The following is a 12586-nucleotide window of genomic DNA, read 5'->3' as shown; positions in this document are numbered from 1 at the left end:
CAAGACATGGATGGCAGGGGCCAGATATCTCTGTCTCTCTTTCTTTTTTTTTTTTAATTGGCATGTTTGTTTATTTCTCAGTTTGTGAAAATGTTCTTAATTTGTTGATGTAGCAAACAAATTTCAACTTTGATTGCTATGAAAAAAAAACAAGATAATCTGCTTTGCAATGAACTTTATGTAGTTAAACTGCATACAGGCAACATGCTATATATGAAAAAGTTACTAACTGATCTACAGGTATTACATACTGAAAAGAGTTAACAGTTTATTATAATTTATTTTATTTAACAATCTAGGAAGTTCGCAGCCATCAGCAGTTCTAGTACAATTTCAGGTGCAATTGGGAATTCGGGAATCTCGATGGAGCTGTTAGCGCAGCGAACCTTGCAGGTAAAATACATGCATACTTTCGATAGCACATGTGAAGGTCTCTCTCTAAAATTGACCTCATTGGTTTCGTTCTCAGCAAACTGACCTCACAGCATAAACAAAAATTAACTTAAGACCAACCCCATAAAACGCCTGGGCCACTCAACATGGCTTTTATCGTGCCTGATGTTAATGCATGTTCTCTTTTTACAATAAATTCATGGCCATCAGATGATATCAATTTGACATACGTGGCATCAGGGCCTTCACAGCCACCATAGGTTTTCTCCTCTCCATCCATTTTGTTCTTATGAAATTCTACTTTGCTTCCCCAGGAACTTTAGTAGTTTCCTGGTGAGGCGAGGACGCAGAGTGTGTGGCTCACTTCCGTCTCCTCTGTCTCTGTTTCACTGAGCTCTCTGCCAATTATGTTCTTCTTCCTTCTTCCTTCTTCTTCCTTTCTTCTTCTTCTTCTTCTTCTCCCTCTCCCTCTCTTTCCCCTTCCCCTTCCACTTCCCCTTCGCCCTCCTCCTCCTCCTCCTCCTATTCTTCTCTGCTTCTTCCTCTTCCTCTTCTTCTTTTCTTCTTCTTTTTTTTTTTTTTTTTTTTAGATGAAGTTTCACTCTTGTCGTCCAGGCTGGAGTGCAATGGTGTGATCTTGGCTGACTGCAGCCTCCACCTCATGGGTTCAAGCGATTCTCCTGCCACAGCCTCATGAGTAGCTGGGATTACAGGTGCCCACCACCATGTTCGGCTCATTTTTGTATTATTAGTGGAGACAGGGTTTCACCATGTTGGCCAGGCTGATCTCAAACTCCTGACCTTAGGTAATCCGCCCACCTCAGCATCCCAAAATACTGGGATTACAGGTGTGAGCCACTGTGCCTGGCCTCTCTGCCAATTTTCTTGAGCACTGTGGGTCAGCTTCAGACCCTTTCCCAAAGGAAAAGTCTCGTTACTTTCCAGAATCCACAGTTTCTGAGTTTGGGCTGAGTCAGGGCAGGCAGACAATAGTCTGGGGCCGAAGGCAGAATTGCCTGGGCTGCTCTTGGGCACTTGTCACTTTTCCAAGCCCTCTCTCCCGCCTTTTCTCTGAGGGGGACTTCAAGTTTCCAGTGAAGGGGAGCCTCCTCCTCTTGATTCCGGCTGACATTAGTAAGATTCATTCTAGAGGATGTTGGACCCAGAGCCCAACCCAGCCTTTTACTTCCTTATCTCTCTTCATTCCCTCCCCACCATTTCCTGAGCTGATAGGGAATCCCACCCTAAAGGCCATCCTTTTCTACTGGTCAAAATGGGCTTCTCGGACATGTGATGGATGCCACTTACAGCCTTGACAAACTTCCCACCTCAGCCACCAGCCTGAGATACATCACTGTCACAGGGGCAGCACACTTTCTGTGTGGGACAGGGGGCCCTGAGTTCCTGCTTCCCCTACCCCTAATTCTAAATCTCTCTCAATTCATAGTATTTCTTTTTTTTTTTTTTTTTGAGACGGAGTCCCGCTTTGTCACCGAGGCTGGAGTGCAATGGTGTGATCTCGGCTCACTGCAATCTTTGCCTCCCAAAGTGCTGGGATTACAGGCATGAGCCACCTTGCCCAGCCGTAGTATTTCTACTTACAGGGACAGAGAGGAGGCCGGGAGCTGTGACTCACACCTGTAATCCCAGCACTTTGGGAGGCCTAGGCAGGCGGATCATGAGGTCAGGAGTTCGATACCAGCCTGGCCAACATGGTGAAACCTCATCTCTACTAAAAATACAAAAATTAGCTGGATGTGGTGGCGGCTGCCTGTAATCCCAGCTACTCAGGAGGCTGAGGCAGGAGAACCACTTGAACCTGGGAGACGGAGGTTGCAGTGAGCCGAGACTGCGCCATTGCACTCCAGCCTGGGCGACAGAGCATGACTCCATCTCAAAAAAAAAAAAGAAAAAAGAAAAAAAAAAGGGCAGAGAGGAGTGGGGGGTCCTGGTCTTCTGACTTTTCAGCTCCTACAGAGGTTTGACCTCCTGAGCCCTTCTAACCCATTCTCCTTGCTTATCTCCCCCACCTTTCTCTCTCTGGGCACAGTACAGGAATGTGCTTCTAAGGGTATGTGAGCAGGTGTGATTTTGTGGAAGAGACATGTAGGTGGATAAGAGGGTGTGCATTGTGATGTATGAGGGAGGGTGTGCATTTGTGCAAATTCTAAATGTGACTGATGCTTTGTGGGCGGATGGGAAGAAAGTGTGTACGTGTGGGTGTGGAGGTGTGTGTGTGTCTGTGTGTGACTGGAGGAGGTTGGCTGCCTGTGCAAATGCATGCCTGCAAAAGCTCTTCTTCTTCCATAAATGCATTGTTTGGAAGGAAACTAATAAAATCAACAGGAAGTGTTTTTGACCTAATGCGGGAGTAGCTGTCCCAGGAGTTCCTGTCCTTATAACGGAACCAGAAGCAGCTATACTCTATTCCAGAGGAGTAAGAAGGGGCCGCAGGGGTGGAGGAAGACTGAGTGAGGGGAAGGGCCAGCGGCAGCCCCTTATTATGGATGGGACTAGGTTGGGCACAGCATTTCACTAATCTAGTAAAATAACTCTCTGCCCACTCTCAGCCTTTTATGACCCAGAACTGTTCAAGGAGGCCAAGGATCCAGAGAAGATGAAGACAAACCTGGAGATAAAAACCATTGTCCACAGAAGCAGGGCACTCTGCTACCAACTTCCAGCACTCTGAAGAAGCAGCTGTTTCAGCTTTTTCAGAGTTAAGGCCTTCTGCCCCACCCCTAGAGTGGGGGAAACAGGAGGAAACCATGGTGAGCTGCAGGATCATGACAGTCTCACTGGTCATATAACCAAAGACCTGTTCTTTCCCAACTACTGTCTCAAGAGATAAGAGTTGCCCAGGCGTGATGGCTCCCACCTACAATCACAGCACTTTGGGAGGCTGAGGGGGGAAGATCACCTGAGGTCAGGAGTTCAAGACCAGCCTGGCCAACACGGTGAAACCCTGTCTCTACCAAAAATACAAATATTAGCCAGGTGTGGTGGCGCATGCCTGTAGTCCCAGCTATTTGGGACACTGAAGTGGGAGGATCACTTGAGCCCGGGAGGTGGAGGCTGCAGTGAGCTGAGATGGTGCCACTGCACTCCAGCCTGGGTTACAGAGCGAGATCTTGTCTCAAAAAAAAAAAAAAAAGAGGTGAGAGTAGGCAAGTTCCACTCAAGGGATGGGGGGATGGGGCAGGCCACAGACTGTGTTCCTCACCTTAGAGAAACCTCTGGGACTGGTAGAAACATTACCTATATGTGTAATTCCACATGTGCTGGGGACTGTTGCTGTCCCTGTCAAACACCCACTGCCTGAAATTCCTAAGCCAGAAACAATGCGACTTCTTGCCCCATCAAAGATGACACAGAAATGTAAATTCCTAAGAAGACCACACTTTGACTTTCAGTCACAGGAAATATTTCAAAAGATCAGATTTCCCTCCAAAAGCAGATTTAGGAAGCAGTAGAGCAATAAGGTTGGGGTTTCTGAAAGGGCAGATGGGTCCAAACATGGAAGAAAAACTTTCATCTTCAAAATTTCACCTAAGGATGGCTGTGGGAGGAAGAGTTTTGTGTGTGTATGGGCACGTGTGTATGTGTGTGTGCCTGTGTGTATGCGTGTGTGCGTCTGTATGTATATGTGTGTGTATGCATGTGCGTGTATGTATGTATGCTTGTGTGTGTGCCTGTATGTGCATGTGTGTTAATGCCTTGTATCTGGCTGGCTGTGTTTCTCTATTTGACCCTCTTTAACTGCAGCCTGGTCAGTGAGGGTTTTCTGGCTCTATTTTCTTATTTTATATGTGTATGTATGTATGTACATATTTATTTATCGAGACAGAGTCTCGCTCTGTTGTCCAGGCTGGAGTGCAGTGGCACGATCTCAGCTCACTGCAACCTCTGCCTCCCAGGCTCAAGCGATTCTCCTGACTCAGCCTCCTGAGTAGCTAGGATTACAGGCTCGTGCCACCATGCTCAGCTAATTTTTGTATTTTTAGCAGAGACAGGGTTTCATCACGTTGGCCAGGCTGGTCTCGAACTCCTGACCTTGTGATCTGCCCACCTCGGCCTCCCAAAGTGTTGGGATTACAGGTGTGAGCCACTGCGCCCAGCCATATTATTTTGTATTATGGAATATTTCTTTTTCTTTCTTTTTTTTTTTTTTTTTAAGACTGAGTCTTGCTCTGTCACCCAGGCTGGAGTGCAGTGGTGCTATCTCAGCTCACTGCAACCTCGGCCTCCTGGTTCAAGCGATTCTTCTGCCTCAGCCTCCCGAGTAGCTGGGACTACAGGCACATGCCACCATGCCCAGCTAATTTTTTTATTTTTAGTAAAGATGGGGTTTCACCATATTGGCCAGGCTAGTCTTGAACTCCTGACCTTGTGATCCACCTGCCTCGGCCTCCCAAAGTGCTGGGACTAGAGGCGTGAGTCACTGTGCCCAGCGGAATATTTCAAACATACATGCAAGTAGAGAGAACAGTATAATGAGTGAATCCCCAGTGTACCTGGCATCCTGCTTCAATGATTATCTTAGTCAATTGCATTTCATTGTCCTAGTTTGTTGTTTTGCTGGAGGTTTTTTTTTTCTTCAACTTTTATTCCTAACCGCTAGACAACCAGAGATTGCTGAAGTTTGTTTCTGTTTTTGTTTTTGCTTTTTTTTGAGACGGAGTCTTGCTTTGTCGCCCAGGCTGGAGTGCAGTGGCGCTATCTCGGCTCACTGCAAGCTCCGCCTCCTGGGTTCACACCATTCTCCTGCCTCAGCCTCCTGAGTAGCTGGGACTACAGGTGCCCGCCACCACGCCCGTCTAATTTTTTATATTTTTAGTAGAGACGGGGTTTCACCGTGTTAGCGAGGATGGTCTCGATCTCCTGACCTGGTGATCTGCCTGCCTCAGCCTCCCAAAGTGCTGGGATTACAGGCGTGAGCCACCACTCCCAGCCGGATTGCTGAAGTTTTTAAAAGCAAATCTTAGCCATATAATTTCAGCTGTAAATATTATAACATATATCTGTAACAGGTAGACTTAAAAAAAAAAAACTGACCTGGCCAGGCGCGGTGGCTCACGCCTGTAATCCCAGCACTTTTGGAGGCTGAGGCAGGTGGATCACGAGGTCAGGAGATTGAGATCGTCCTGGCTAACACGGTGAAACCCCGTCTCTACTAAAAATACAAAAAATTAGCTGGGCGTGGTGGTGGGCACCTGTAGTCCCAGCTACTTGGGAGGCTGAGGCAGGAGAATGGCGTGAACCCGGGAGGCGGAGCTGGCACTGAGCCAAGATTGCGCCACTGCACTCCAGCCTGGGCTACAAAGCGAGACCCCATCTCAAAAAAAAAAAAAAACTGACCCATATATACAGATGATTACATAGAGAAAGTTATAAATATGTGTGTATACTGTAGTATACATACATATATTCACTTACTCTGACAGTTGAGAAGGGCCAAAAAGCAAGACACCCCAGTAGCAATGAGCATACTTACCACGCAGATCTTAGTTTAATATTATTATTATTATTATTATTATTATTATTAGAGATGAGGGTCTCCCTTTGTTGACCAAGCTGATCTCAAACTCCTGGCCTCTGGCTGTCCTCCCATCTAGGCCTCCCAAAGTGTTGGGATTGCAAGTGTGAGCCACTGTGCCTGGCCCAGATCTCGGTTTCTAATACCATTCTCCAATAACAGTTATTCTCTAATAACTTCTTCAAGAGCCCTTGAAGAAATGACTGGTTCTAGGATTGGGGCAGGAAATACACAAGAAGAGCTATTTCCTTACTTTCTTGTAATGCCAGAACGTAAGGAAATACACACACGCACCCCAACAGGGTATAGTAAAAGGTCACTGGAGAGGTGAAAAAATTTGAGCAACAAAATAAAATAGTATTGGCTGGGTGTGGTGGCTCACACCTGTAATCCTAGCACTTTGGGAGGTTGAGGCGGGTGGATCACTTGAGGTCAGGAGTTCGAGGTCAGCCTGGCTAATATGGTGAAACCAAACCACATCTCTACTAAAAATACAAAATTAGCTGAGTGCAGTGGCACATGCCTGTAATCCCAGCTACTTGGGAGGCTGAGGCAGGAGAATCGCCTGAACCCAGGGGCTGGCAGTTGCAGTGAGCTAAGATTGCGCCACTTCACTCCAGCCTGGGCAAAAGAGCGATACTCTGTCTCAAAAAGTAAATACATAAAATGAAATAGTATTAAATCATAACCCAATGAATAAAAGCCTGTATCTATATTAATAAATAAATCAATGGGGGCCGGGTGCGGTGGCTCACGCCTGTAATCCTAGCACTTTGGGAGGCTGACACGGGTGGATCCCCTGAGGTCAGGAGTTTGAGACCAGCCTGGCCATCATGGTGAAACCCCGTCTCTACTAAAAATACAAAAAATTAGCCGGGTGTATTGGTGGGTGCCTGTAATCCCAGCTACTTGGGAGGCTGAGGCAGGATAATTGCCATAAAAGAGAGGCAGAGGTTTCAGTGAGCTGAGATCGCGCCATTGAACTCCAGCCTGGGTAACAGAGCCAGACTCTGTCTCAAAATAATAATAATCAATCAATCAATCAATGGGGAACACAGACCTCTTCCATGCAGAAGAATTCCAAATAATGTATGTAGGCGCTCCACCCACATGGAGGCAGAGCACGACTGCCCACTCATTGTGATCTGCACATAGTGACTTCCTTCCAAAGAGTGCAGTATGAAAAGCAGGGGTGAAAGAGTAACTTTACAGTAGAGAAAGTTGACAAACATTACCTCAGCCGGTGATTAAGGTTAATACCACTAGTGATAAGACATGTTGATAGTAGGTACCCTTAACAGGTTGTAATAAAATTGGCAGGGTAACCTGTGGTCTTCATCTCAAAAACCTATAACCCCAGTCTAATCATGAGAGAAACATCAGACAAATTCTAATTGAGAGGCATTCCTTTTTTTTTTTTTTTTTTTTTTTTTTTTTTGAGACAGAATCTCACTCTGTTGCTCAGGCTGGAGTGCAATGACGCAATCTCAGCAACCTCCACCTCCCAGATTCAAGGGATCCTCCTGCCTCAGCCTTCCAAGTAGCTGGGTTACAGACATGTGCCACCACTGGCTAATTTTTTTGTGTTTTTAGTGGAGACAAGGTTTCAGCATGTTGGCCAGGCTGATCTCAAATTCCTGACCTCAAGTGATCCACCAGCCTTGGCCTCCCAAAGTGTTGGGATTACACACATGAGCCACCATGCCAGGCCTCCAACTGTGGGGCATTCTACAAAACACCCTACCAGTATTACTCCAAGCTGTAAAAGCCATCAAAAATATAAAAAGTCTACGAAATTGTTATAGCCAAGAGGCGCCTAAGGGGACTTGACAACTAAATGTAATGTAGGTCTGGCACAGTGGCTCACACCAGTAATCCCAACACTTTGGTAGGCCGAGATGGAGGATCCTTTGAGGCTGGGAGTTCAAGACCAGCCTGGGCAAGATGGCAGGACTCTGTCTCTACGAAAATAAAAATAAAAAATTAGCCAAGCCTGATGGCACACACCTGTGGTTCCAGCTATTTGGGTGGCTAAGGTAGGAGGACAGCTCGAGCCCAGGAGGTTGAAGCTGTGGTAAACTGTGATTGTGCCACTGCACTCCAGCCTGGGCAAGAGGAGACCCTGTCTCAAAAATAAATAAAGGCCCAGCGTGACGGCTCATGCCTGCAATCCTAGCACTTTGGGAGCCCAAGGCTGGCGGATCACTTGAGATCAGGAGTTCGAAACCAGCCTGGCCAACATGGTGAAACGCTGTCTCTACAAAAAATACGAAAATTAACAGGACATGGTGGTGGGTGCCTGTAATGTCAGCTACACAGGAGACTGAGGCAGGAGAATCTCTTGAACCTGGAAGGTGGAGGTTGCAGTGAGCTGAGATTGCACCACTGCATTCCAGCCTAGGCGACAGAGCGAGACTCTGTCTCAAAAAATACATACATACATACATACATACATACATACATACATACATACATAAAAATAAATGTAATGTGGTATCTTTGATGTGATCCTAGAAAAGAAACAATGGCCGGGTGCAGTGGCTCACGCCTGTAATCCCAGCACTTTGGGAGGCCGAGGCGGGTGGATCACGAGGTCAGGAGGTCCAGGCCATCCTGGCTAACACAGTGAAACCCTGTCTCTACTAAAAATACAAAAACTTAGCTGGGCATGGTAGCGGGTGCCTATAATCCCAGCTACTCAAGAGGCTGAGGCAGGAGAATGGCGTGAACCCGGGAGGCAGAGGTTGCAGTGAGCCGAGATCACGCCACTGCACTCCAGACTGGATGACAAAGTGAAAAAAAAAAAATTATTCTTTTGCCAGGTGCAGTGGCTCACTCCTGTGATCCCAGAACTTTTGGAGGCTGAGGCAGGCGGATCACCTGAGGTCAGGAGTTTGAGACCATCCTGGACAACATGGCGAAACCCCGTCTCTACTAAAAGTACAAAAATTAGCTAGGCGTGGTGGTGGGCACCTGTAATCCCTGCTACTTAGGAGGCTGAGGCAGGAGAATAGCTTGAACCCGGGAGGTGGAGGTTGCAGTGAGCTGAGATTGCACCATTGCACTCCAACCTGGGCGACATGAGCGAAACTCCGTCTCAAAAAAAAAAAAAAATTCTTTTTAGCGACAAAGTCTCATTCTGTCACTGAGGCTGGGGTGCAGTGGTGCAAACAGCTTGCTGCAGCCTCACATTCCTGGGGTCAAGCCATTCTCCCGCCGCTGCATCGCTAGGACTATAGGTGCCACCACACCCAGCTAATTAAAAAAATTTTTTTTTTGTAGAACAGGGTCTTCCTACGTTGCCCGGTCTGGTCTTGAATTCCTGGCCACAAGCAATACTCCTGCCTCAGCCTACCAAAGTGCTGAGACTATAGGCATGAGCCACCACACCCAGTCTTTGAAACAAAAAAACAGTCTTACCCAATAAAAACTTCATAAATCCTCGCTGGGTGTGGTGGCATGCACCTGTGGTCCCAGCTACTTGGGAGGCTGAGGTGGGAGGATCACTTGAGCCTAGGAGGTCGAGGTTGCAGTGAGTCATGACAGCACCACTGCACTCCAGCCTCGGTGACAAAGCAAGACCCTATCTCAAAAAAAAAAAAGTAAATCCTTCATATCATACAAAATCTAGTTTATATTTAGTATTCCCTAACAGTCTCAAAAAAACAGTTTCAAAAATGAAGATATAAACAAAGACCGCATTTCATATGTTATAGTCTCTGCCCAGTGCAGTGGCTTACGCCTGTAATCCCAGCATTTTGGGAGGCTGAGGTGGGCAAATCACCTGAGGTCAGGAGTTTGAGACCAGCCTGACCAACATGGTGAAACCGTGTCTCTACTAAAAATACAAAAATTGGCTGGACGCGGTGGCTCACGCCTGTAATCCCAGCACTTTGGGAGGCCGAGGTGGGTAGAACACCTGAAGTCAGGAGTATGAGACCAGCCTGGTCAACATGGTGAAACCTTGTCTCTACTCAAAATACAAAAATTAGCCGGGCGTGGTGGCGTGTGCCTGTAACCCCAGCTACCTGGGAGGCTGAGGCAAGATAATCACTTGAACACAGGAGGCAGAGTTTGCAGTGAGCCAAGATCACACCATTGCCCTGCAGCTTGGCAACAAGAGCGAAACTCCGTCTCAAAAAAAAAAGAAAAAAAGTTAGCCAGGCATGGTGGCACACGCCTGTACTCACAGCTACTTAGGAGGCTGAGGCAGGAGAACTACTTGAACCTGGGAGGCGGAGGCTGCAGTGAGCCGAGATCATGCCACTGCACTCCAGCCTGGGCAACAGAGCAAGACTCCATCTCAACAACATAAAATAAATAATAAATAAATACTCTCGGCTGGTGCAGTGACTCATGCCTGTAATCCCAGCATTTTGGGAGGCTGCGGCGGGTGAGTCACTAGAGCCCAGGAGTTTGACACCAGACTAGGTGACATGGCAAAACCCTGTCACTCCAAAAAATACAAGAATTAGCCACGTTTGGTTCAGGCCTGTGGTCCCAGCTACTCAGGAGGCTGAGGCAGGAGAATCGCTTGAGCTCAGCAAGCAGAGGGAAGCAGAGGCTGCAGTGAGCTGAGGTTGCACCACTGCACTCCAGCCTGGGCAACAGAGCAAGACCCTATCTCAAAACAGTAGAAAAGATTCATCAGTAAGTTCATATAATGGCAACCTGATCCATCCATATAAAGTCTGCATCAACCTTTCACCTAGTTGTTAAACAATGACTGTTAAAACTATTAGATCAAAGGTTGATGAAGACTTTATATGAGGCTGGGTGTGTTTTCCAACTTTAGCAGGCACCAAAATTAAGTGGAAGGCTTGTTAAAACAGAATGCTGGAGCTGGGCATGGTGGCTTATGCCTATAGTCCCAGCATTTTGGGAGGCCGTGGCTGGCGGATCACCTGAGGTCAGGAGTTCGTGACCAACCTGGCCAACATGGTCCAACCGTGTCCCTACTAAAAATACAAAACTTAGCTGGGCGTGGTGGCACCATTACCAGGAGCCATTATCTCGTTATTTTATTGCGAACAATTATTTTCTACTATCATTCATTCCGCATATTTGGCTCCAGTTCCTCTCCCTCATCCCGCTGCCTCCATAACTTCTGACCAGGTCTAGTACTATTTTGGACCTCAAGATGACTAAATCCTAGTAGCCGAAATTTACGGCTGTAGTTGAAACCAAGAGGATTATAGATCTGCTATAGCGCGAGACCAGCAGCATCACCTGGAAACTTGGTAGAAATGCAAATTTTGGGGCTCTATTAGAAACCTACTGAATCGGCTGGGCACGGTGGCTCACGCCTGTAATCCCAGCACTTTGGGAGGCCAAGGCGGGCAGATCACGAGGTCAGGAGATAGAGACCATCCTGGCTAACACGGTGAAACCCTGTCTCTACTAAAAATACAAAAAAGTAGCCCGGCATGGTGGCAGGTGCCTGTAGTCCCAGCTACTCAGGAGGCTGAGGCAGGAGAATGGTGTGAATCCGGGAGGTGCAGGTTGCAGTGAGCTGAGACTGCGCCAGTGCACTCCAGCCTGGGCAACAGAGCGAGACTCTGTCACAAAAAAAAAGGAAACCTACTGAAACAGGCCAGGTGCAGTAGTTCATGCCTGTAATCCCAGCACTTTAGGAAGCTGACGTAGGTGGATCACCTGAGGTCAGGAGCTCGAGACCAGCCTGGCCAACATGGTGAAACCCCGTCTCTACTAAAAATACAAAAATTAGCTGGGCATGGTGGCGGGCGCCTGTAATCCTAGCTACTCAGGAGGCTGAGGCAGGAGAATCACTTGAACCCAGGAGGAGGTTGCAGTGTGCCGAGATCATGCTATTGCACTCCAGCCTGGGCGACAAGAGCAAGACTCCGTCTTAAAAAAAAAAAAGAAAGAAAGAAAAAGAAAAACCTACTGAATCAGAAACTCAGAGGTTGAGGCCCAGCAATCTGTTTCGTTTTGTTTGAAACAGAGTCTGGCTCTGTGGCCCAATCTGGAGTGCAGTGGTTCCATGTTGGCTCACTGCAACCTCCGCTTCCCAGGTTCAAGCGATTCTCCTGGCTCAGCCTCTTGAGTAGCTGGGACTACAGGTGGACACCACCATGCCCTGCTAATTTTTGTATTTTTAGTAGAGATGGGGTTTCACCATGTTGGTCAGGCTGGTCTCGAACTCCTGACCTCAGGTGATCTGCCAGCTTCAGCCTCCCAAAGTACTGGGATTATAGGCATGTGCCACTGTGCCTGGCCCCAGCAATCTGGTTTAACAAGCCTTCCAGTTGATTCTGGTGCCTGCTAAAGTTGGAAAGCCACTGGACTAACATTGGCTGCCCCATGATGTCCTTCAGTCTAGAAATGATTTACTTAAGGTCCTACTATATGCATGGCAACATGTTGGGTGCTCAGTATTTAGATGCAAAGTACAAGGTCTGGTGCCCACAAGGAACTGACAGTCTATTCAAGGGAACAGGACATATGCCTGTGAAAAGGTAACCGGTGACAGTTGGTAGTTGGCAGTGTGTTCTTAGCATACCACACAACTGGTGCAGGCGGTAAGATTCCAGGTGATTCCAAGGAAAGTTTGGTGAGTAGGCGTGGCTGGCAGAGGTTTTAGAGTTGACGCCAGCTAGGCCTTAAAGAGTTATCCTTTGGAGACAGGGGTGGCAG

This window comes from Gorilla gorilla, chromosome 16 (assembly GCF_029281585.2).
Source record: "Gorilla gorilla gorilla isolate KB3781 chromosome 16, NHGRI_mGorGor1-v2.1_pri, whole genome shotgun sequence".
NCBI lineage: Eukaryota > Metazoa > Chordata > Mammalia > Primates > Hominidae > Gorilla > Gorilla gorilla.
This window is presented reverse-complemented; position numbering follows the sequence as displayed.